Raw genomic sequence first — 25,258 nt, forward strand, 5'->3', positions numbered from 1 at the left:
GACAGGCAACAGGTCAACAAAGAAAGGCTTTCTACAGTCCCATGAAGGAATGACTGGTTAATAAAGACAATGTGTAATGAGCCTACAGATATGTTGGGTAAAGGATGCTTTAATATAGGGTGTATGTACTTGAGAATGCTTATTCAATTCAGTTTATTCTTTTGAGTAGCTTTAAATAGTTGCCTTTTGATTTGCATATATGATTAGTTTGCTTAACAAATCCTTCTTTCAAAGAAAGCAATTGTATGGTTGAAGTTTACTTGTCTGAACTATTTCTTATCCCAAAATAGTGGATTCCAAATTAATGATGTTTGACTGCTCTATTCCTGACCTTAAGGTTGGACATAAGGTTAATGAATATCAGTGGAGAGCAGCTCTCATAAATATCCAGGAAGAGGAAAATATACTTGATGGAAATATATGTGACTTGAAAAAGAAGGCTGGTTTTCTTATATGTCTTGTATACTGATTCTGGAGGCAGTTTCAGAAGCAAAGTTCAAACAGTGTTTTGGGTAATAGCAGCAAACTTGAAATAAGCCAACAACATCCTACAGGAATGTTTCAAAGAGCAACCCTGATGTGAATGTACAAATTCCATTCATTATGATTTAAAACCATTCTTTCGGAAAGATATTTATTCATATAAAAATATTTCAAAAGGTTCCCTAAATAATAATAATTTGTCCATTATATTTAAGTTTATTGATCAATTTTCTGCTTACTTGAAATGCTAGGGAATGCATGGGTGGGAGGAGAGGAGGCAACGTTTGGTGACCAGCAGAAACAGAGATTGATAGACTCTTTGATAGAATTGGAATTAGGCATAATTCTCCAGGAGTGCACCTGGGATGCATGGCAAAGTTTATCCTCACAGGATTCCCTCCCTGGCTGGTATGTCCTTCTGATCAGAGATGGGGAATCTAGACAAAAACACTACTCTTCTCTCAACGTAACTTGGTGCCAAATCTCATCCTACTGCTTCCTTTCCCTTCTCCTCTTGCTTTGAAATGTCAAATAGGACTTAAAGGGCGGATAAATCTGATGAGGCTATTACAAGAAATGCACTCAGTTTTCAGTTGCATGTCTCCACTAAAGTGGATATAAAATAAAAAAGGAACCAAGTAAGATAAAAGCGATTATTTAAAAACAACAAACAAACAAAAAACTGACCAATGATGGAACTGTTTTCTATCTTCATTGCAGTTACACAAGTCTATGCATTTGTCAAAATGCATAAACCTATGCATGAAAAAGAGTAGTTGGACCGTACGTAAATTAGAAACAACTAAATAAACATGAAATAAGCCCAGGCCTTTCCTTGGTAACCTATCAAGCAGGCACCCTGGTGGTCGGTCTTCTGGGTTCCTCTCACAGTTCTGTCATTGCCTGGCACTCATCACCCATCTCTGGCTGCTAAGTTCGTGCCCAACGGGTCTGCAGTTTCTGTACTTGTGAACTGAGGGGCAGGTGGTTGGGGGCTGTGGCAGTCAATCCCACTCTTCTACTTTTATCTTTAAAATACCATAGGAGGAAAGCATGGAAATAAAGAATGCTTTTAGTTCCTTGGAAAGGGGCACCAGAAAAGAAATGTATTAGATTGAACCACATAAAATTGTCATTTTTCTAGGTCAAAAATGGTTGAATAGCACCAATTTCATATGGGTCAACCTAGCACAACCAAACTTCTTTAATTCAGACTAATTTGTGGAAACTTGGTCTGAATTAGTGAAAAATTTGAGTTATGAAATCTTTTAAAAGAGATACAATGTCATTACATTCAAGTATTGACAGTGACAGGAAACAGGTCAACAAATAAAGGCTTTCTACAGTCCCAGGAAGGAATGACTGGTTAATAAAGACAATTTGTAATGAGCCTACAAATATGTTGGGTAATTGGGTATTTGAGCCTACAAATATGATGGCCGACTGCCTTGTCCCTGTCCCTGAATGTGATGTCCCTGAAGATGAGGCTGTATGCCCAGCACAGTATCCTACACATGGCAGGAACTGCACAAAGCTGTTGTGAGAACCTCAATCTTGCACGCTGCCATTTTAAGTCAGAACACTCCGATTCTGTCCTTGGCAGAGATTCATTTGTTTATTCAGGCAACCCTTAATGAACACCTACTATATGTCAAGAATGGTCCTAGGAATCAGGGATATAAAAACAAGATGCAGCCCCTGCACTGGAGCTGCTCTGGTGGGAGAGCCAGACATGTAAACAGAGAATTAGAGCACAATGTAATTAGTGCTAATGGAAGTGTGGGCAGAGCGCTCTGGGGGCATGGAGGAGAAATGACTCCCTCAGCCTTACTCATATCCCCCCAGCTGCTCCAAGATGCTTCACATAACTGTGGCGCCTGAAGAAAGAGGCTTTGCCCAAGGAGAAAACAATGCTGTGTCAGTTCAATGCGTCAACACACATAGGCACACACACGCACACACACATGCACAGGTGCACACACATGCACACACAAGCACACACACAAACATGCACACACATATGCACAGATGCACATACACACACACACACACTTGAAGGCCTCCTTCCCTCCTGTGGAATGGATTATGCCAGCCCTGCCCAATCCTCCTCTCTGGACCACAACTGAAACAGCCCAGGCACTGCTTGATTCAGTAAATGCCCCTGGAGGGTTGGTAGTGGTTGTGGGCGAATTCCTGCATCTCACTATGATCCTTCCCAGAGCCTTTCCTGGCAGGCTTCAGGCAGACTAGGCTGCCTGACAGTCACCATGGCAATGGGCCTCTCTTTATGCCTTCTACACATGAAGGGGGCTTCCTTGCTGGAGTGGGGGCCCCTGACCAGCATCCCAGCCAAGCCTCAGAATCTGGGTCCACCTTCCTGGGTTGTTCCAAGGTCATTGTCTTCTGCTAGGTATCAATCATGTACGAGGAGCAGGTGGAGCTCTCCTTGTCCAGGACTGACACCCAGGCTTACTGTGGAATTAAAGAGCTGTGGACAGTAGCTGCTCAAAAGGAAGGTGACAGATGAGTTCCTGAATATACAGGTTGTCAATAGCCAAAGACATGATGGCCACCTGGGAGAGGAGCTGGGAGCCAGTTGTGGACAAATTCAAGTATGCTGATTACAGGGTAACCAGGATGACAGAGACTGAAGTGAGGTGGGAATCAAGAAAGTGGGGATGCACAGGCTGGAGAAGAAAAGTGTCGTAGGGAACACATGTGGACTCAATGCACATTGTATAGGAAAGGGGGTAGATGCAGTCTGTGGGGCTGTTTTAGCACCAGTGACACCAATTATTAGAAGAGAAAAGGCCACCATAATTTCTTTCTTTTTTTAAAAAATTATACTTTTAGTTCTAGGGTACATGTGCACAACATGCAGATTTGTTACATATGTATACATGTTACATGTTGGTGTGCTGCACCCATTAACTCATCATTTACATTAGGTATATCTCCTAATGCTATCCCTTCCCCCTCCCACCACCCTACAAAAGGCCCTGGTGTGTGATGTTCCCCTTCCTGTGTCCAAGTGTTCTCATTGTTCAATTCCCACCTATGAGTGAGAACATGCGGTGTTTGGTTTTCTGTCCTTGTGATAGTTTGCTGAGAATGATGGTTTCCAGCTGCATCCATGTCCCTACAAAGGACATGAACTCATCCTTTTTATGGCTGCATAGTATTCCATGGTATATGTGCCACATTTTCTTAATCCAGTTTATCATTGATGGACATTTGGGTTGGTTCCAAGTCTTTGCTATTGTGACTAGTGCTGCAATAAACATATGTGTGCACGTGTCTTTATAGCAGCATTTATAATCCTTTGGGTATCTACCCAGTAATGGGATGGCTGGGTCAAATGGTGTTTCTAGTTCTAGATCCTTGAGGAATCGCCACACTGTCTTCCACAATGGTTGAACTAGTTTACAGTACCACCAACAGTGTAAAAGAGTTCCTATTTCTCCACATCCTCTCTAGCACCTGTTGTTTCCTGACTTTTTAGTGATTGCCATTCTAACTGGTGTGAGATGGTATCTCATTGTGGTTTTGATTTGCACTTCTCTGATAAGGCCACCATAATTTCTTCCCCTTCCTTGTGTTTTGGTAAAGTTTCCTAAGCACCTAAGCCTTTCAAAGGTGAAAGGGGCTGCCTTTGAAGAGGTGAGCTCCTGGTCTACAAAGATAATCAAGCGGCAGCTAGATGGCCACTAGGTGGGCATCTGAGTATGGGTTGGGGCTTCTAGTGTCCCATCCAAACCTGACTGGCCCCGCCGCTGTCCTGTGAGTAGCTGTGATGTGTACCCCATGGTGCTCTCACCTGTAAAATGAGGAATGGAGCTAGGCGTGTTTCAGAACCTGTCTGCTTTACAGCCCTGTGTTCAGACCTCATTTTCTGAACCTGATCCTAATGACAGAGGCTTAACTTTATAGGTTGAAGATACTTCCTATTTTTCTGAGCACTTTCACATCCATTATCTTGATGTTTCTTCCCCATTACTCTGTGAAGTAAATAGAAAAGATTGGATTCCCGCGGCAGAGGAATTTAAGGGGATTTTCCCAAGGTACCTAGTGAGTTAGCAGCAGAGACAACATGGATGCCAGGTCTTGGGACGGCCAGTCCAGCACACTGTCTGCTTGTGCCTGCTTTTGCCCAGGGCATGTTTGCTGGCTTTTCCACCATGGGCAGATGATGCCACAGATAGGGGTTATTAGTGAGCAGTACCATGCAGCATGCAGTGCAGCAGAAACAACACTTAAGTAAAGTAAGCAGTTTCCAGAAATAAAAATATATATGTATTTCTAGATCTAGTTGTCAGTTGTTCTCAACTTTGGACTTTGCTACTAGGTAAACTTTGAGACACTAAAATGAAGTTGCTAACAATATGTGATGTGAATACATGAGTTCTGTAAAAGTGACTTGTGCAAATGGATCTGAGTATGATATATGTTGAATAATAAAAATGTTTAATAAATCTTAACTGGTTTTCCTTAAAACTCTTAGTGAGAGTGTGGAGATGGGAGGGGATGGCCAATGGGTCTGCTTAGCGTTGCATCCAAGCTGCAAATTCAACAGGAAGAATGTTCCTTGGGAAATTGAAACATCAAATGCTGAATAAGATCTCACTGCTCTGATTCTTTATTTAGGCCCCTGGAGAATAATGTGTCCCATATGATGACTCAATAAGCTTTAACATCTTCTCCATGTGCTACAGGAAAGCCCACTTCTCTGACTTAAAATCACTGTGTCTCCTTCTTTTATTAAGTTCAGTGGGAACAATGAATGCAAATTTGAAACCATACCATATATATGTATATGACAGACCCTTCAGTGGGTTACAACTTTCAGGGAAAAGTCTAAAACATTCAGTGTTGGCTTCATCCTTGCCTCCAAGCGAATCGTGATGATAACTAGACTCAGAGCACCTTACTGTTTCTCTCTAGGGGCTGAGATGACCTTTTGTCTTCATCACCAACTCTTGGTGAAGTGGGAAGGAGAGAATGGCTTTTCTGTTCCACTTAGGCCTGCTCCTTGCTCACCTGTATGATGTGGAAGGGATGGAGGGTCAAGGGTGGAAGTAAGGGAAACTGATGATGGAAGGATGAGGCTAAGCGTTCTTCATGCAGACGCCCCATCTCACCTTTTCAAGAGGCCAGAGGACTTTGGACTGGGTCCTTTCGCTATAAACATGTCGATCTGTGGTCAAGCTAGACTTAGGGGTAACCTCTGTGGTGCTGATGGTGAGGCACAGGAATCTGGGACCAGTGAGTCTCGTATGTAAGTTATCCAAGGTACCATGAAGTTCTGGGCATTTCTTAGAAACCCTGACCATGGAGTTTGACACTTATTCACATTGAATGTTGGAAATGTTGGGCTGGGTGGCAGACGGTGTGCTGCTGGGGAGAGAAGAGGCTGTACTGGTTTGTTGGGCCAGCCTGTTGGCATAAGCAAAGCCCTAATATTCTCCATTTTTGCTCTGCTCACTGAATCTCTGGCTCCTTTTCCTAGAGGCTGAAGTTGATCTACATCAGGATAGTCTGGTCTGAACATCGTTGCAGCAGCCCTTGCAGGTGGTCTTTCAGGGTCTGCTTGCCCACTTCTAGGGTCTCAGGTTGCGTGGGCTACCTGGAACATTTTGGAGACAGCCAGTGTTGGAAAGTTCCTTCCTTATGTGGGGCTGAACTACACTTCCTTCCATTGCCCACTGTTGGTTTTAGTTCTTAATCTGGAGCTATACAAGATAGGTCTAGTGTCTCCCATGAGCCACCGCCTCACATACTTGAAGACAGATGCTCCATCTCACCTGATTTCACTTCTCATGACATGGTTTTCAGATCCTTCACTACCCTGACCACACTTTCCTGGGTGCACACGAGTCTCTTTTTGCTGTGTTTGCACTATGGTGACAGATGTAGACTCAGAACTACATGGGAAGAAGCTTCTTTTCCTTGGAAGGGCTTCTTGTCCTAGGCAGGAGCTCCAAGCCCTGAGAGGAACATGCCCCTTCTTTCAACCCATGCTCCAGGATAGACAGCCCTGCTCTGTCAGCCTTCCTCACATGGAAGAGGAGGAGGCAGAAGCTTCCCAGGGTATACCCTTGAGAGCAGAGCACCTGGGGGGGCCAGACATGAGACCGGAAGTCGGGACATTGCTCTTGTGACCACATACCCAATGCCAACGTGATAGAGACGTCTATCTTCCCAATTCTTGTGGCCTGAATCCTTCCTGAAATCAATGCTGGGCTCCAGAAGGGCATGGAGTCCACCAGTCTCCCCATTAATTCCCTCTTCCATGCAGGATATTTTAGATGGTGGGCATGACTGTGATGACCTCAGCACCATGGTGTGAGGCTGACTCACTCAGCATCTCTAAGCAGACTGAGCTCATCGCAAGCATGGACAGATAATGTGGGCTGAAGGAGACTGAAGTCTTTTACTGGGCATCACAGTCATAGCTTTTTAAATGGTGTTTTTCAAACAATCTCATTCATAAAGAAGAGCTGTAAATACAGCAAAACATCGTTCTTTTTCTAGAACTATTTCAGAGTATGTTGCTGAAGTGATGTCTATCACCCTTCAGTACGTTAGTTTATGTATCCTATCAACAAAGACATGCTCTTATGTGACCGGAGGACAACCATCAAAGGCAGGAAAGGAACTGATTGAATCCTCAGCCCCCATTCACGTTGTGCCAGTTGCCCCAGGAATAATCTTTATAGCAAAAGGATCTAGTCCAAGATCCCACACTGTATTTACTTGTCTCATCTCTATAGTGTCCTTCCATCTGGAATAGTTCCCCAGTCTTTCCTTAATGCTTGGGATCTGGATGCTTTTGAAGACTACCGGCCAACTGTTTTAATGCATGCCCCTCACTTTGGCTTTGTAGGACATTTCCTCATGATTAATTTCAGACCATACATCTTTGGCAAGAGTTTCACAGAAACTTCTCATCACATCTTATCAGGCGGCACACGATTCTGTTTTGTCTTGGAATGAGGGATGCTGACTTTGATTACTTGTTTGCGGTAGTGTCTGCCAGGCATTTCCACCATTAAGTTACTCTTTTCCTCTTTGTAAGTAATCATGTGTGGAGATACTTGGAGACCAGCCTTGTTCACTTATCTATTTTTATCGGCATGAGCTCATGGTTTTATATCTTATTCAATGGATTGCAACCTATGATCTTCATTATTTATTTTTTTGCTCTGTTTGCCTCTGAGTTGGCCAGTAGGAGTCCCTCCAGGCAGGCTTCTGTGTGCTTTTCTCATCTTCCCTTCACACTTTGAGCACGTCTTTACTTCTGGCACAATGAGACATTCCAGGCTCATCTTGTACTTTCCTGCACCAGCCTGGAGAGTCCTGCTTCCTTGTAGAGAAGAATGCATTTAGAAACCCAGATCCAGGAGGTTAGATGTGATCATTGGTGTTGGAGTGTCCTTCAGGCCCTCTTGGGGGACAGAGTGAAGAAATATGTATATGTATGTTTACACGTAGGTATGTGTACATATAAGGTTGCATTCATATTTACGTATTGATTTGTCTATTTATTAAAAATCCCAAGTTCACGTATATACTATAAATTCTAACACCTCAGGATTCACTTTAGTTTTTTTTTTTCCTTTTTATATTTGTGGTTCCCCTCACTGCCAGCAAGAATCCTGGCTCTAGTCATCTTGAACATATTTCCTTAATTGATAAATCTCCCTATGTGTCACCAATCTTCCATTGCTGCCATCACTCCTTCCTGGCATAGATTCCCTCCTCATGCAATTTTGTCTCTAGCCTGTGCTGGGCTGTCCTCTGACCTAAGGCAGAAGCCCTCCCCACTCCTCAGGTCTCCACACTCCATGCTCATTGTCTCATGCTGCCCAAGCTCCTCATCTCCATGGAGCCCCACACACCATGCTTGGTTCAGCTCTGATCACCCTCTCATTCCTCTGTCACAGCCTCAGCCTCAATATACTGTTGGTCTACAACACCTCTGTGGGCCACTGCATCTCCCCTCTGCTCTGGCACAGGTGCCTGCTCTTTTAGGTCTCCCTAATGGTTTGCAGACTGAATAGTTTAAGCAGGGAAGGAATAGGAAGGAAGGAAGGAATGAAGGAAAGAAAGAAGGAAGGAAGAAAGGAAGGAAGGAAGGGGAAGAAGAAGAGAAAGGAGAAGAAAGAGGAGGAGGAGGAAAAAGGAAGAAGAAGGAGGAGGAGGAGAAGAAGGAAAAGAAGGAGGAGGAAGAGGAAGAGGAGGAGAAAAAGAAGAAGCAGAAAGGAGGAGGAAAAGAAGAAGGAAGAAGAAGAAAAAGAAGAAGAAGAAGGAGAAGAAGAAGAAAAGATGAATAGAGAGTGCTTCTTGGATCCTGAACTGCGGAGGGTGGGTCCTTCCTCCTCTGGTCCAGTGAATAGGTAAGGACTGTCACCTGGCAAATGGTGGGATGTGCAAAGGCCCGTTTAGCCAGGCAACCTGTATGTTGGCACATTAGGGTAAAGTGCAGTGGGGATGGAGGCTGCCTTTGGGTAAAATGTAGATTATCCCATTCTGAGGCACATTAATGAACTGCTAATTGTGCTTTCTGAATGCAATTTGGTGCCAGTTGCAGGAATAACTCTGGCACCTGCTTGGACTTTAGACTTGCAGATTAACTCACATGGAAAGAGTAGAAAAACAGGGAATAATTTGTTCTCTAATAAGCCACTTGGAAGCCAACTCATTTCTACAGTTGGTGTCAGAAAAGTGCAGCTCAGTGATTGGAACAGGAAACTGTGTATCTGGTACGCAGAGTTCTGTGCTGTATCTGCCAGGACTTGCTGAGCAACTCACCTCACTTTGCATGTACTGGCCTCAAGTTACCTTCCCACTATTAGGGATAAGAATACTTTTATTCAGTTTGGACAAACTGGATCTGAAGAACCCCGTGTTTTGCATCTGTCACTTAGAGTCACATGGACAGCTCTGATAAATACGCCCAGAAGGCAGGAGAGCAGAAAGTGAGTGTCTGCATTTATTTTTTTTTTTTTTTTGAGACGGAGTCTTGCTCTGTCGCCCAGGCTGGAGCGCAGTGGCCGGATCTCAGCTCACTGCAAGCTCCGCCTCCCGGGTTTATGCCATTCTCCTGCCTCAGCCTCCCGAGTAGCTGGGACTACAGGCGCCCACCACTTCGCCCGGCTAGTTTTTTTTGTATTTTTAGTAGAGACGGGGTTTCACCGTGTTAGCCAGGATAGTCTCGATCTCCTGACCTCGTGATCCGCCCGTCTCGGCCTCCCAAAGTGCTGGGATTACAGGCTTGAGCCACCGCGCCCGGCCGAGTGTCTGCATTTATGAGCAGTTCTCAGGGATGTGATTCTCAAAGTGGGTCCCCTGTACCAGAAACGTTGTCAACAACCTTGGATGTTGTTGGAGATACAAATCCACAGGCCCCACCCAGACCTACTGCACCAGACACTGAGGGTGGGGTCTAGTAATCTGTGGCTTAACAAACCCTCTAGGTGATCTGATGCACGATGAGGTTTGAGAAGCACTGACTGTTCTAGGACGTGTGGATCTGTCAAGCAGTGTTTACTGAGTAATAAGTTACTTAACAAGTAACAAGTGGTTACTGGGGTCATACCAAGTGCCCTACAATGTGCTAGGCACTGTGGGTTGAATAATTAACAAGGCAGCCCTCACAGAGCTTATTGTTTAATAAGTGATGCATTAAAAAGGCAAACAGGTGTAATGCTGTATCTGTTATGATAAAGCAGGTGCTTGGAGGGTGAACAGTGCAAGGTGCCTGTTTAGGTAAGGCAGTCAGAGAAGGCCACTCAGAGGAAGTGGCATTTATGCCTCAGCCATGCTGTCAGGAAAGCCAGGGAACATTGGCTGGAGGGAGGTGCAGTATAGGGGCGTTTGTGCCAGATGAAGATGGGACTTGAAGCTCAAAACCACAGGAGCCTCTCCTCATCCTTCCTTGCCTTTTCTGAGATAACCCTGGAGGAGGGGCAGTGGGTCCCTGGCACAGGAACTCTGTTTATCATCTAGCTGAGTGGAGATAGCATCATCATCATTTTCCAGGGGCCAGATATTTGCAATATTAAAAAAGAAATCATGTGATTTGCTGACAGCACTTAATGGGTAATTCAAGGGACCTTATTATTCGTATACATCATATCTGGCTTGTGACAGGCAGCGAGCTCTCTGGCACAGAAGGAGAGCACACGTGCCTTCAGTTTGGGCTTTTTTGTTTCTGAGTGACAACTGACAGCTAAGATCATGTTTGCATGGGTGGCCTCAAGTCTTCATTAGGGGCCACTTGGTGCTAAGGGATGCAGTTGAGGGACCCTCTGAAGGTAGGGACTGACTCATGGCTGTTCAACCCAAGGTCTCCTACAGAGAGAGCAGCCCAGAGAAAGCACTCCCACACCTGCTGACTGCTGACCCGGTGTGGGCAGGGCATGAGGTGTGCTTCTTCTCCTACAGGAGTGGTCAGAGGCTCTATTTTATAGTTTTGAGATGAGGGCACATCTTCATCACTCAGCAATATTTTTTCATTCTGTGTGTGTGTGTGTGTGTGCATGCGCGCGTGCATGTGTGCATTTTTTTTATCCACTTGGGCTGCATTCTTCACCATTCTTGGACAGGCATTTGCTTCCCCAGAACAGCATCTGGCAGAAGAGAAGACAACTGTGGAATGAATGGATGGATGCGTGGATGGATGGGGAACTGCTCTGAAACTCAAGGAGCGCAGGTCTTCGGAGCGGGAGCAGAGTTCACATCCCAGAGAGGACAGCGCCCTTGGGCATTTGTCTTGTGCTTGGTTGGGACGGCCCCATTATATTTGGAGACCTACACTGGGGGTTCCTCAGCTCTTGGAAGGGTGACCTCGATAGCTAGGTGGCATATGCCTAGCACTGAGCCTAGCACACATTAGGCATCCAAAAAGCTGCTGTTGCATGACTGCATTCAATCATTTTTTTTTCAGGTCAGGGATTATTATTTGTAACATATCAACCTTCCTGGGCTCCCCCTGGCTAGTGCAAAGTGGGATACAGGACAAGACAAAGCCCAGAGTGGGATGCTCACCTCCTGTTTACCCCTCCAAGGAATATCACAGACAGTGTTGTGGGGAAAGAGATCCCAGAAAGGATGCAGGAGCATGAATCTTTCCTGGATTGGCCCACGGCTTTTCTGTCATTCACGTGTGCATCTTGTGTACCTTTTTTTCTCCTTGGAAAGCAAATGTGGCCTTGTCTGTTTGCCTGCATCTGGTCTCAGGACACTGCCCAACTAATCACATTGAGGCAGTGAGGGGCTGGAACAATTGCCCCTCTTGATCCCATGATTGGGAAACTCTGAATATGCCTGCCTTTCCTCTTAGCTCTTGGTCATCCTGAAAGAGGCTAGGAAGGCCCATCTGTATAAGGGGGTAGTTGGCGTGAGATGAAATAAGTCTGCACAGCATTATTTACAATAGCTGGAAAGTGGAAGCAACTCAAGTGTCCAAGTGTCCACTGATGTGGGAATGAATAAACAAAATGTGGTAAGAATACATGCGGAATTGTTATCCAGACTTTACAAAGAAGGAAACCATGACACATGCTACAACATGGATGAACCTTGAAGACAAGCTAGATAAAATAAACTAGTCACAAAAGGGCAAACACTGTATGATTCCACTTATATGAGATATCTAGAATGGGCAAAATAATGAAGACAGAAAGTAGAAAAGAAGTTACCAGGGACCAGGGGGAGGGGGGAATGGGGAGCTGTTGTTTAGTGAGTGTGGAGTTTCCATTTGGGAAGATGAAAAAGTTCTGGAGATGGATGGTGGTGATGGTTGCAGAACAATGGGAATGTACTTAATGCCACTGAACTGTATACTTAAAAATGGTTACAATGGTACATTTTATGCTATATTATTTAATCACAACTTTTGAAAAAGTCTGCAGAGGAGAGACTTGGTGATATAGTTTGGCTGTGTCCCCACCCAAATCTCATCTTGAATTGTAGCTCCCTTAGTCCCCACAGTTTGTGGGAAAGACCTGGAGGGAGGTATTTGAATCATGGGGGTGGGTCTTTCCTTTCCCATGCTGTTCTTGTGATAGTGAATAAGTCTCATGAGATCCGAAGGTTTTATAAAGGGTGCTACCCCTGCACATGCTCTTTTGCCTGCCTCCATGTAAGACGTGACTTTGCTTCTCCTTTGCCTTCCACCATGATTGTGAGGCCTCCCCAGCCATTTGGAACTGTGGGTCCACTAAACCTCTTTCATTTATCAATAAATTACCAGTCTCAGGTATGTCTTTATTAGCAGTGTGAGAACGGACTAATACACTTGGTGTTGTAAGGTGTGCCTTCTGGATGCAGATGCTGGGATGGAGTTTGGTCTGTGAGATGTTGTTAGAGATCAATAACTCTGAAAAAAAGGGGAAGAAATAGGACTGAGAAAAAGCAGAAGCTGAATTGATTCTGTCACACAGGCCCCCAAAAGCCTTGGAAGTTTTAGAGTGTGAATTGCCCATCAGGACAAAATGACCAGGCCTCTGATGCCTGTGCCTCTCTCAGATCCCTGATGTGGCTCAGTCGAAGCTGACCTTGAAGGAGCTGTCAGTTGTGAGGTGGGGAGGGGAGGGTCTCTACTGACCACAGAAATGGGGAATCTCAGTGGCACTTTTCTATCTACCACAGTGGGGAGATAGCAGGTCAAAGAGTGCTATGCAGAATGGTTAAGCTATTGATGCCTTCATTTAACAGGTTGGTACCTCTGATACCCTGTCGTGGGGTGAAGTCACTTGCACATCCAGTGAGCAAGTCTAGAACCATCTTCTTCCAACTCTCAGCCCACGCCCCTTGCAGCTTTCCTTGCAGTCAGAGCTTAGATCCCATACTTAGCTCAGTCTCTCAGCTGTGGGGTGATCAAACCCACCACACTACCTCGTGGAATTTCCAGGAAGATAAAGTCGGGTACTTTAGCTTTATGCACATACAATACTCTGAATGACTCAAAAGGAAAAACAGGATTGTTACCAGGTCAAACAGGGAATTTGTAATACAGCAGTAATAATAATTCAGAAATGAATGGATTTGAGTACTAATTCAATAGGTGCTTCACTAGGAGTGTTTGAGCAGATCATGATTTTTATACGTTATACCCCATGCATCTGATTCGCCACACATTTGCTGAGCACCTATTAAGTGCATAGCACTCTATGGGATACAGACAGGGAGATAGGAGGGTACCAGCCCTGGGTATGTTCCTTCCCCTGTAGAAGCAGGACAAGCTAACAGCTGCAACAGGCAGTATCTGAGCAAGATGAGGGCAAAGGTGCTGGGCCCTGCATCAGCCTGAGCCCTCTGAAAAGCATCGCTTCCCCACGTTCCACTCAAGGGCCATGAACTGTCTATCGAGCAAACTTTTAATGAAAAATAACAGTTTAACCAAAAAGTCAACATCAATTTCTCTGCCCCAAGTCACAAAGATTTTCAATCCTTCAAACTCCAATTGAGCATCTGTGTCCAGAAGCTCAACCTGCAAGGCCAGCTCTGTCCTCTGCAGACTCATTTCTATCCCACAGCAAGTTGTCACCGTCTGTAAACAGGACCTTCCTGGATCCTCCCACAGAATAACAAAAAGGGACTGTGTGTGTTTTCTAGGGTGAAACTGGGTGGCCTAAAACAACAGAATTCTGTTGTTTCACAATTCTGGAGGCCAGAAGTCTGAAATCACGGTGTTGGCAGGGCCACACTCTGGGTTGCTGCTAATCCTTGGTGTTGCAGCAGCTGCATGACTCCAATCTTGCCTTCATCTTCACATGGAGTTCTCCTTGTGTCCCTGAATCTTCACATGACAGTTGATATGGTTTGGCTGTGTCCCCACCCAAATCTCATTTTGAATTGTAGCTCCCATAATCCCCATGTATTCTGGGAGGGACCTGGTGAGAAGTAATTGAATCATAGGGGCAGGATTTTCCCGTGTTGTTCTCGTGAGAGTGAATAAGTCGCATGAGATCTGGTGGTTTTATCAAGGAGAGTTCCCCTGCATATGCCCTCTTGCTTGCTGCCATGTAAGACATCACTTTGCTCCTCCTTGCCTTCCAACATGATTGTGAGGTCTCTCCAGCCATGCGGAACTGTGAGCCAATTACATCTCTTCCCTTTATAAATTACCCAGTCTTGGGTATGTCTTTATTAGCAGCATGAGAATGCACTAATAGAACTGTATTAGTACACTCCAGTATGACCGCATCTTAATTAGTTACATCTGTAATGACCGTATTTCCAAATAAATTCACATTCTGTTATACTGGGGATCAGGAATTCAATGTAACCTTTTTAGGTAAGACATGATTCAAACCAAAACAGGAACCCAGAAAATATACTAGCTCTCTTGTAGACACAGGCCAGGAGTAGTTGGGTATGTCTGACTTGGGGGTGTTTTTCTGTGACTGTGTGTAAGGTACATCATAGTTCCAAGTTGATGGAACACTAGAATCTGCAGACTTTGCCAAACATTCTCACTGAACTACTATTTACATTTTTATTTTCAAGCCAATTATTTAAGTACAATTGGCCCTTGAACAATACGGGATTTAGGGGTGCTGAACACGCCCACATAGTTGAATATCCAAGAATGACTTTTGATTCCCTAAAACCTTAACTAGTAAAAGTCTACTATGGACTGGAAACCTTACAAATGACATAAATAGTTGAATAAAACGTTTTGTATGTTATATGTACTTTATACTGTGTTTTTACAATAAAGTAAGCTAGAGGAAAGATACTGTGATTAAGAAAACCTTAAGGAAGAGAAAATATATTTACTAATCGTCATCATAACATTTTCATCCTTGTTATCTTCACATTGAGGAATGGAAAGGGTTCCTGTTTTGGTTTGAATCATGTTTTACCTAAAAAGGATTGGAAAGGGTTGGTCTTGGCAGAGTTGAAAGAAAATTCACATCTAAGCGGTCTTGTGCGGTTCAAACCCATGTTGTTCAAGCTCCACTGTAAAAGCATATGCCTTAATGATGGCCTCAAGCATAATTGGGACATTTTTGCCTTTCAGACTAGGATGCTAAATGTAGCAAATACTTTATTGAGGGAAGGCCATAATTAAAGAAACACTGTCCCAAGAACTGAGCTGGGAAAAGGAGCAGATTTAATGGTTTGTTCCTTTTGACCTGCTGTGGGTATTTGCTGGCATTTTGTTTTCAGTAGCGTAAGTGCTTACCTATCTCAGCTTGTGATTATGTCTGTGTATTAGCCTGTTTTCACGCTGCTGATAAAGACATACCCAAGACCGGGAAATTTACAAAAGAAAGAAGTTTAATGGACTCACAGTTCCACGTGGTTGGGGAGGCCTCACAATCGTGGCAGAAGGCGAAAGGCACCTCTCACGTGGTGACAGACAAGAGAAGAGAACCTGTGCAGAGGAACTCCCCTTTATAAAACCATCAGATAGCGTGAGACTCATTCACTGTCACAAGAACAGCACGGGAAAGACCCAGCCCCATGATTCAGTTACCTCCTACTGGGTGCCTCTCATGACACATGGGAATTGTGGGAGTTATAATTCAAGATGAGATTCGGGTGGGGACCCGAATACAGCCAAACCGTATCAGTGTGTGTGTGTGCATGTTGTGTGTATGTTAGGGTGTTGGGATTATTCATTTCCATTTCTACTTGCTGTTGGTGTGTGAGGTGTGAGGGGAAGATACCATGCATTTGAAATCTCTCTCCAAAACAATGAATGTCAAAAACTACATGGAGGCTGGAGGGCATTCTGTCCCTTGGTGAAGGACACACTCAATGGTGACCGAGCATAGTGGTGCTGACTGTACCCCCTGGCCATACCCCTGACCCTGGAGTGAGCAGATCTCTTGCCCGGCTGCTGTTTCTTTCTGGGATACTCCTTCCCTGTTCCCAGGAGATGCCCTGGCTCAAGGGCACTTTCCAGAGTGGAACTTTCTGCTGCTTCTTAAAGTTCTTCCCGGCCTAGTTGCTAAGCAATGCTGGTGCTCACCAGAGGGGCTGCTCCTGCTCTGGGCGCAGGTTCACCATCCCATCTGCAATTTAAATTCCCTGACAGGCAGAGGCAGCCGAGCTCTTCACTGGAGATTGCAAAAAGTTAGATTGAAATACAGGGAATATCCAATGCCTCGAGCCCTCCATAAATTTTCCTTTGATAGTAACTGGGAGAGATGAGAAAAGCAGGAGTGAGAAGGTGCCAGAGAGAGGAAAGCGTCGCAATTTAGACCTACACACTGGCTTTACCTTTGATCAGTGTTCTCCATTCCCCCTTTGCCCTAATGTGTGCTCACTCTCAGTCCTCTCTGGACTTTCTGGCTGTCTTCATTGAGCTTCTGAGCATCTCTTTGGCTTTTCCCATGGCTGTCTGGACATGAAGAGGCAGGGACAAAGCCACTGACTGTTTAGCAGGACCACACAGGTCCCACTGTGGCCAAGTCCTCAAGGGCACCTCTCCTGGGGCAGCCTGCAGCCCTCCAGGGCCTGGCAATGAGAAGCTCCCTTGGCAATGTCCAGAGCTACAGCTGTCTTGACAATGGCTGGACAGCCTGCTGAGGCCCCAACTGAAATTCTTGCGGGCACCTAGGCTCCTTGGAGCCCAGCAGAGCCCCAGGGGAAGCTGTGCCCCTCAGCCCCCTGCAGGTGATTCGTAGTGAAGGAGGCATGGAGCTGGGCTGTACCATCTCTTCAATTTCCCAGCTCGGATCCACGAGGCATCAGAATCAGGCACTGCCAAGGAGCTTGCAGAATCTGCCTCACTGGAGATTGGATTCTGGGATTAGTTCTCTCCTTCAATCTTTCTCCTCTCCCATTTCACTCTTTGGGTCCTGTCTTTGTAGTCTCAGTGTCCTTCAATTTAAAAAACATCCTCTTTCATTTGTTTTTCTCCCTATTCCTCAAACACCACTATTAAGTCATTGGACATCCCAGGTTCTGCCAGGGAGGACTGACAGCTGGGTTCGGGACCTTCCAGTCTAAGGCAGACAACTGTGACCAAAATTGGTTCATGGAGACACTGGCTATTCCCACTGACACGCCACCCTTGGGCCCCGCCTGGTGGCCTGTGGACAATAGAACCTGGCCTTAAGGAGCCTTCAGCCTTCAACTGGGTTATTTGTGCCTAGTGTGCTGTAAGGTTAGGGCTGACAGACAAAAGTACAAAGATCTAGGGTGTTGAGGGAAGTTAAGAAGAAGCCATTTTACACTTACTAGGGGGGCTATAATCCAGAAACAAGATAACAAGTGTTAGTGAAGACGTGGGGAAACTGGACTGCCATACAATGCTGGTGGGAATACAAAATGGTACAACCTCTGTGAATAGTTTGGCAGCTCTTCAAAAATGTAAACACAAAATTACCATAGGATCTGGCAGTCCTACTGCTAGGTAGATCCTGAAAAAAATTGAAGGCAGGGATATTTGCACATCAGTGTTCATAGCAGCATTATTCACAACAGCCAAAAGGTAGAAGCAACCCATGTGTGCATCGATGGATGAATGGATAAGTAAACTGTGGTATATCCATTCCATGACATATTATTTAGTCATCAAAAGAAAGGACATTTTTATATATGCTACAGCATGGATAGACTTTTTGAAAACATCGTACTAGGCTAAATACGCCAGACACAGAAGGACAAATACTGCATATTCCATTTATAAGAGAAACCTAACATCGTGAAATTCATAGAGACAAAGTAGATTAGAGGTTATCTGGGGATGGGTACAGAGTTTGTACTGGGGATGAAGAGACAGTGGTGATGGTTACACAATGTTGTGAATGCATTTAATGTCACCAAATTGTATGCTGACAAATGGTTAAAATGATAAAAAATAAGTTATGCATATTTTGCCATAATAATAAAAAAGAATGGCATAAAGCAGCCAGTGTGGTGAGGGGGAGCTGGGAGGAAGTTCTCCTGTGCTAAGTGGGAGGGTGAGGAGGGCGGAGGCAGCCATCAGAATGTCAGTGCTGAAAGGCACCAGCCTTGCTTTGAGGAGGGCAAAGGGACAGCACGTGTGGAGACGAGGCTGAGAAATAGGACTGAACACTGAGCGTGAGTGTGAGTCCATGCCACGTGTGATGTCAGGAGAGGGCGTGAGTTATGCAGGTCACCAGGTAGAAGTGAGTAGGGTCCTTAGAGAGCCTGAACTCCTGATCTTAATCTGCAGATAACACAACAAGACCCAGAGACTTTCCCAGGGTTTGGAAGGAAAAGAAAAAGGAGGATGAGTGTTTGGCCATCCCATGGGGGGTTCAATTTCAGCCAAATGACATTCCTCCTAGACCCTTCCCAATATTAGTTTCAAATGAAGTTCTGGGGAGGAGCTGACGGAGGACAATGGAGATGAGCTAAAAGATAGTGCTGGCCTGGAGGGCGTGCTGATCAGGGTCTGCAAGTGTTTTTGTCCAGCCTGTCCGGTTTCCATCTCCTGCCACCTCCCTAGTCCTTCTAGGGCATCAATTGCCCCATCACCCCTGTTCCAAATGGAGCCTTGGAGACCTGCAGCAGTGGCATGCTCTGTCCCTGTGGATGGGAGCGCAGGGGGAGAAATAGCCTGGAGCTGCTCACCTGAACAGCTTGACGCCAAGAACGAGGAGCTCAGTCCAGATATGAGGGTTTGGAGAAAGCTTGCTAGAGGACAGGCAGTATTCTCAGAGCTGCAGGTGGAGGATGGGACTCTTAGCATCCATAATGCCCTTGGAGCTGGAATTGTGACTAGATTCTCTTTCACGGTGTCCAGTGGCTTGTCTTTGTCTCTCTCCTCCTCACACTTGCCTTCTTTCTCCACCTGCTCCTGTCTCTTCAATCCTCCCTACAGGAAGCTCCAGGCAGTGTTTCTGAGGCAGGCGGCCATGGATGGATTCCAGCCATATTCAAAGCCACTAGCCCTGTTTTCTCAGGTGAGCCAGACGCGTTTGGCTATTCCACCATTTGATCTTTATGCTGCTCATGCATCTTGTTACAAATAGCTCAACCTTCCCTGTGTTGACTGCAGCACTGGGACATTACAGTAATGTGCCCATTCAAATCAAGTGGATGCAAAGATCGCTATAGCAGCTTTTAGCCACGGAACATTTAGCCTTCAATAATAGTATTTCGGGTCCCTCAGGGACATTCCTCTGCTGATGCACCTGCGTTGCCTTTTTATTCCTCCCCACCACAACCCCCAGAACTAAGGAGGGACAAACATGACTTTTGTTGATGAGGAAACAGAAATTCAAGTAAGGGAACATCATGCAGAAAATAAGAGGGTTAGGCCTGATAGGACCACAATGATCATGATAACAACAATGACAATAATTTTGTGCACTTCTGTGCTGCTTACTGAGTGAAGCGAGTTACTTGCATTGGGGTAGGTTTTACACCCCCAATTTCTGGATGAGGTGAGGCTGAGGGGATCACTAGCTGTCCTAGGCACAAGGAGAATGCCACCTTATAGTTTGTTCACCAGTTCTTCCCAAAGCCTATGCTTGTGATCTGACAAGGGAAGCAACTCAGGGCTGGCTCCACGGACATTCTAAAATCAGAGAGGCTTCCTTTCCCTGCTGCCTCCAAGGCCCCATGCTAGGACCCTCCAGCTGGTGCTGTCCGGGGACCTCTTCCCCGGTCCCTCCCGCGTTCCTCGAGCAGTATTCCCCTCACCCCCATCCTGCTCCAGCCCCAGCCAGTGTCCTTGGTGGATTTTCACTGAATATGTTGCCCCCACCACCAACAGCATTTTTATTTGCACATCCTTGGGGATGCCTTGCCTGAAGGAAGGAGTCCGTGGGATTGTCCAGAGATGAGAGGGAAATACTGCACAGTGGGAGTCCCAGCAGGGGCAAGGAGCAAGGGAGATGGCCAGAGGCTCTGTCTCCACCCTCCTCTTACCACTGCCAATTTCCAGGGAGAGACAACCTAGCCAGAGCAGGGCAGTGGCACTACCGCTTGCTAATGCTGTAGCATATCTGGCACTTCAGTGAATTTTCCAGGACACGAGAGGCCCATGTAATAGGTCAGGAAACTGAGCCACAGAGAGGACATGTGACTTAGCACAGGGGAAAAGAGTGGTTGAAATGGAACCAGATTCCAGGAGGCCTCATTCCCAGTCCTGTACTCTTCCTGCGGAGACACCATGCTTTGAACCAAGCTCAAAGTTGCCAAAGTGAACGTTTTAAAACTTCTCGCAGGGCTCAAGAGATGGTCGAGTGAAATCTCCAGACACTGCTGCTCCCACAGAGTCCTTAATGGGCCATTCACTTCATGGGCACAGTTTGGTGGTTGGGGTGAGAGGAGCTTCGTGGAGAGGACAAAGGATGGGGAAGGAACCTAAATCTCAAATGTAACTATTTTGACCTAAATCCCAAATGCAAGGATTTTGTCCTAAATCTCAAATGCAAGGATCCTCTCCCTTTCCTCACAGAGTTCAGGCGGCCCCTCTTCCTTCTCCCAGGTTCTATACCCTCCTGTCTGAGTCAGAGCACCCTGGAAAGGGAAAGTCCTCTGGATGCTTTAGCGGCAGCAGGCTTTACTAAGCCAGCTTCTCTGGTGGGTGCGCGCGGCTGCGGTTTCCAAGCTCGGGCTCTGAGCCGGGCCGGGCTCGCGCTTCCTCGTTCTAGCAGCAGAGGGCGCGCCTGTCCTTGGAGAAGGAACCGCGCGGCCGCAGCCCCTTCCTCGCCAACTGCTGGCTGCCTGGGGACCGGCGCGGGAAGCCGGGAGCAGTGGCTTTGCGGAGGGCGACCCAGGTGGACAAAAGAGCTCGGCACACCGTGCGTCCCCAGGCCCGCTTCCTCCGTGCGCCCCTGTCATCTGTTCCATCTCCAGGAAGCAAAGGGACTTGGGGTGTGGCACAAAGAGCAGGGACGCAGCGGCCGGGTCACCTGGAGGGTGTCCTCACCTGAGGCCAGGCCACACCTAGGCCTCTCCACACGCTGTTCCTATAGGAGTGCCACCAGAACTCACTCCAAAAAGGAATGGACGGCGAGGGTTTGTGAATGGGACAGCACTCAAGGAGTGCAAAGCCTGGGACCGGTCCCGGTGGCAAATTGGCCAGTCCTAGAGCCTCTATGTGCCCAGTTTCTGTATAATGCAAGGACACTGAATGAGAACATGGTCCCTAAAACCCTTCCAGGGCCAGCATCTGGGATCTCATGCTTACATCATCTTGTCCTTCCTTTCCATGGACTCTGCCTGTTGGACAGAGCCCATTGAGGTGCACCTGCCAGAGCTGGGCGGGGAGGAGCCAAAGTTGTCCTCTGTGAAGTCACAGAGAGCCCGAGAGCAGCAGGGTCGGTCCTCCTGCCTCTCATCTCGCGTTCCTCCTGCTCACAGGAACCAGACTCCCTACCAAGTTTCCATCCTAGAGGCAGTCGAGGTGACTCATTTCACCCCCTGGTGGTCTTGGTTGGCCACACTCATTGAGTGCGGCACCTCTGATGTGGGAGGCAGGGGTCGGTGGAGGGGAAGCGCTTCCTCCACTGGGGGCCAGGTTGTGGGAAAGGCTGGGAAAACACAGGCTCTGGCGCAGGCTCTTCTGTGACCTACCTTGGGCACACAGGGAGAAATCCTTCAGCATCCCTGAGCCTCCGTTAGCCCGTCATGAAAGGAGAGGTCAGAGATGGTGTCCACATCCTTTTACTGTTTTGATGTCTGCACTTGGTGAATCCTGGTCAAGCATACCTAACCTCTGCCTCTCTGGAGAAGGGAAATGAAGGAGGAGGAAGTAGGGAGGAAAGAGAGACCATTTAGGAGGAGAGCAGAGTCAGAGGGGAAAAAGGGTGGATGGGAGGATGCAACGGGTGGGTTTGCACCTGCTCAGAGGTGGGCAGCTGAGCTTTGAGGAATGTGCTTCCCTGCACTGCATGGCGTGGGATGCTGTGTGTAGGCGATGGGCAGGAAGTGGGGGTTCTGGTGAATTAGGAGAACATATCTTGATACAAATCCAAGTATGCTCTCAGTCCATCCATGTAGACAGGATATAACCTCTTAGGACATTCAGAAACTGAAAATAGAGCATGTATGGCTCTGGGAGCAAGGCTCTCTCTCTCTCTCTCTGTATGTATATGATGTGAAAATGCACATGCAATAGAAATACAAGCACCATGCAGATTGCATAGGTAGGCATCATCAATAAACATTTATTTAGCACCTACACTCAGAAACTCACGCACATTTACAAGTCAACATATCCTGCTATACACATGTACAAAAAAGATCACATTGACCCCTAAGGCAAAGAACCACTTGCTTGAAGAAGCTTCTCTTACAAGATATTAATAAAATACCCAGGCACATTTTAACTTTAAAAACTCTGGAGAAGGAAAGAAAGAGGGTGAAGAGATGGGGCTGGATGGTGGAATGGGTAAGGCAGGCCTAATCACAAAGTACTTAGCCCATGCATCTGGGCCTCTCTATAAGCACCATATTTCATGATACCTTCAACCTGATTTTCCAACTCATTGAAAACACTTGCCAGCTGCTGCTGAGTGACTCCATTTACTGTTTACATGAGCTGGCTCTAACAGGGCTCCCTGGAAGGCAGTTCCTAAGGAGAGTTATGGGTGGAAATGGAGTTGGAGGCCCTAGATCTTGGAATTTTGATTGGGGAATGGGAGAAGGCAGAGCAGGGTCATCACCCAGAGGGAGAGGTTGGGGCAGGCCAGGAGGGATGGTGGGAGGTTCTGGTAATTTCCACAGGCACATCTTGGATAGGAATTCATTGTGGCGGGTAGTGTAAACTTTTTTCACCTCCATCACCCCACATGCAGACTCAAATATACAGACATGTGAAATGACATATGAGGATTTCATAGTACCTCACAGGATGGCTCCCAGAGCTGGTCCTCTTGCAGATATGTTAGTTATCTGCCTCTGCATTGATGAGCAGAGTGTTCCCTTGCAGGACCCCATCTGTCGTAAACACCACCTCCATGGATCTGCCATGATTCCCTCTGTTCTCTCCTCTCAGTCACTGCAATGTGGGTCCCTAATGCTGCAGGCTGCTCCTCTCCCATTTCCCCCTCCTGTCCTGTCCTTTTTTTTCCCCTGTCCTCCTCTGCCTGTGACAGAAGCTTCTGGAAGAAAAAGGAGGCTCTCCTATTAGCACATTTGTATGAATAGATGGGTTTGACAGGGTGCTGGCATGCTAAAATGATAGATAATCCTCCCGGGAGGAACTGAAACACCGAGCAGCTACGTTGTGATTAGAAAGCACGGGGGAATTTCCAGGAAGGTGAAGGCTGGCTTTTCCTGGTGAGGCATCCAGGGACCTGGTCAGCCACAGGTCAGATACTGACCCCTTCGGCTGGTTAATCTGGTCCATTCCCATGGTAGCCTGTAATCAGTCCACAGTCTGGGATCAAAGTTTAGCAAGTCCTCCAAGTTTTTCCCACAGAGACAGGGGCCTGAGGACCCCCACCCCACTATTAGAGACCCCTCAATCTTTGCCTTCAACTCCAAAGCCAGACCCAGATCTGTACGGGCTGAGAGAAAATCTTCAGGGAAACATTTTGCCTTTGTAGCCATGCCAGTCACAACCCCAGGCTGTGGGGCTGGGCTTCTCCCAGTCTGGTTATGTGGGGATCTCATAATCAGAACTCATCTGTTTTACCCCGATTAGGTGACTCTGGATTAGCCAGGTGGCATGGAGGAGGCCTGCTCTTTCCCCGCTCCCTCCCTGGGGCATCTGCCTTCAAGGTCTGCTCTGCTGTCAGCCCCTCCTCCTTGCTCCTAAGCTCCACAACTTCACTTAATCAGCTTCCTCCGTTGCCTCTCATTTCCAGCAGGGTGTGGCTGTGCTGGGAAAGAGACTTGGCCTACAGCCGCACAGTGATTCAGAAGACGCTGAGTGAGGACCTCTGTGTCCGTGCTCCAAGGATGCGGAGATGACCCGTCCCAGGACACTCAATCCTGCCTGCAGATGCTAGGCTCCGAGGAGATGCCTGCTATAGCACCAGCACATTCTGCAGAAATGTTTTGAAATGTGTTAATAAATAACTGGAGAACAGTATCTATACAATTACCTAGATTTGCCTGAACTTTGCAGGGCAACTAAACAAACAGATATATTATACGTTCGCAGAAAGGCCACAGTACAGAAGACAAACCGAGGCTTGGTTACCCTGAGGATCAGCAGCCGGATCTTCTTCTGAAACAAATTTCCTGCTAGAGAGTCCTTGATATCTGTGATGCAGTCTTTCCCTAGTTTTTATTTCTACTTCAATGAGGCACCTCAATGTCAGTTTCCTTTGGGAAAAGAAAATCAAATGTCCCCACAGCTTTGTGCCCAGTTGTGAAGCAGAATTTCAGCATTGATCATCTGTCTGGACTCTTGTGGGGAGGAGGCCAATGGGCCTAGTAAGGCCCTTAGCACACCTGGGCTGTCTAGCCTTAAGGAAACTAGACCTGCCAGGAAAGCTGGAAAGCTATGAAGAGATTTTTCTCTGCCTCCCTTGGGGGACAGTCTTTCAGAGCAACAATGCACCATGCATTTACAGAAAACTCATTATGTTCAAGGTGCTGGGAGAAGCTAGTTGCAGATACTTAGAGCAGTAAGCCTTTAAGTTAGACGTTAGGAAGGACTTCCAGCTATTGGTATTGATATAGTAGGAGCCAAGCTTACTTCACAGCTTGCAGCATCAGGGAAGGATGAGATCATTCTTAAGAACATTTTGAATAAAGGCTTAGAGGGACTGAATATTTAACAATCCTGTTAACATTTCTCCCTGTCCTCCTCCTGCTTTCCAGGATGATACTGATGTATGATTTTTACTTAAGGCCCTCCCCCATCCCCACAGACACA

At 46.5% G+C, this 25,258-nt stretch overlaps 1 long non-coding RNA gene across 1 annotated transcript; it reads left to right on the forward strand.

Annotated features, from left to right (window-relative positions):
- The first annotated feature begins 734 nt into the window (after positions 1-734).
- On the forward strand, positions 735-24,462 carry LOC111539833. Its single transcript, XR_002730809.1, has 5 exons — positions 735-891; positions 2,894-3,095; positions 4,638-4,745; positions 7,367-7,553; positions 24,240-24,462. It is a non-coding gene; the product is annotated as an uncharacterized LOC111539833 (long non-coding RNA).
- Positions 24,463-25,258: the final 796 nt, after the last annotated feature.

This window comes from Piliocolobus tephrosceles, chromosome 8 (assembly GCF_002776525.5).
Source record: "Piliocolobus tephrosceles isolate RC106 chromosome 8, ASM277652v3, whole genome shotgun sequence".
NCBI classification, from domain to species: domain Eukaryota; kingdom Metazoa; phylum Chordata; class Mammalia; order Primates; family Cercopithecidae; genus Piliocolobus; species Piliocolobus tephrosceles.